This window comes from Saccostrea echinata, unplaced genomic scaffold (assembly GCF_033153115.1).
Source record: "Saccostrea echinata isolate AGI-Se365-2 ecotype Australia unplaced genomic scaffold, CSIRO_AGI_Sech_v1 ptg000033l, whole genome shotgun sequence".
Classification (NCBI taxonomy): Eukaryota; Metazoa; Mollusca; class Bivalvia; order Ostreida; family Ostreidae; genus Saccostrea; species Saccostrea echinata.
In genome coordinates this window covers 29,903,030-29,904,070 of record NW_026889782.1, presented here as the reverse complement: position 1 = coordinate 29,904,070, position 1,041 = coordinate 29,903,030, and positions in this window count along the sequence as shown.

The following is a 1,041-nucleotide window of genomic DNA, read 5'->3' as shown; positions in this document are numbered from 1 at the left end:
CCAATTGTTTACTATTTTGGATAACATTCTTCCGCCATTGGTTTAATTTTTCTTATGTTCCGACGGAAATAATAATAATAAAAAAAAATGATAAGTTGCGATCGCCTTTTGGTTGTGAAATTTCAAAGCGATGGTACGTTCTAAAAATGAATAAAAGGGCATTATCTGGCGTATTTATAATTTCTTCCACTAATTAATGGGTACAAGGGAAAACCTTTTTTTTTAATGAAATATACGTGATTGTATCATTTTGTGGATAATTACGACGATACTTCACTTTACATAAGACAATTTCGTCCATTATCGATGCATACATATTGCTGTAAAATCCGGGATCAAGAGTTATCAACTGCTGATGACATCAAAATATACCCATATACCCCTGACAGAGACTGAAACAAAAAAAAAAATGAATGGGGATCTCCTTTTAGCATCAAAATAAAAAAGAAGGGATTTATCGATCGCGAGTTTGTGCAGGGTCTTAAGAATATTAATGAAAAATAAATGAACATGAATTAATCTCATGAATAACCTGTACACCATTTTTCCAAATGAGTTCAGCGTCGAAAGGCGAAATGTTGGATATATGGCCAATCAATGATTTTCAGTTGCTTTTTGTCTTCCACTGTTTATTTATCAAATAATAAAAGAAGTTCACAAATAACATTCCGGATAATTGGCATATATAATTAAAACGGTTTTACTTCGTATACCTCGAACACTTTGACGTAATCAACACGAGATTTAGAACAAAGGAAAAAATAGGGCGGATATTTGTTACCTATTTATATTTCTACCATATCAATTAACTTTTTTTATCTACGCAAAAAATGCATTTGTGATCAAAAAATTAAATACCTCTCAGTATTTTTTTTTCAGATACTATCAGTAAAATTGAAACTGACTAATTTTGGGATTGGAATAAATGAGACATGTTAGTTGACGAACAAAAACATCAAAGCATTTTTTTGGCAATACAGTGGAATATTGTCAATACATTACAGTGCAATGGTTTTTTGGGGGTTTTTTTCAGGTCACACT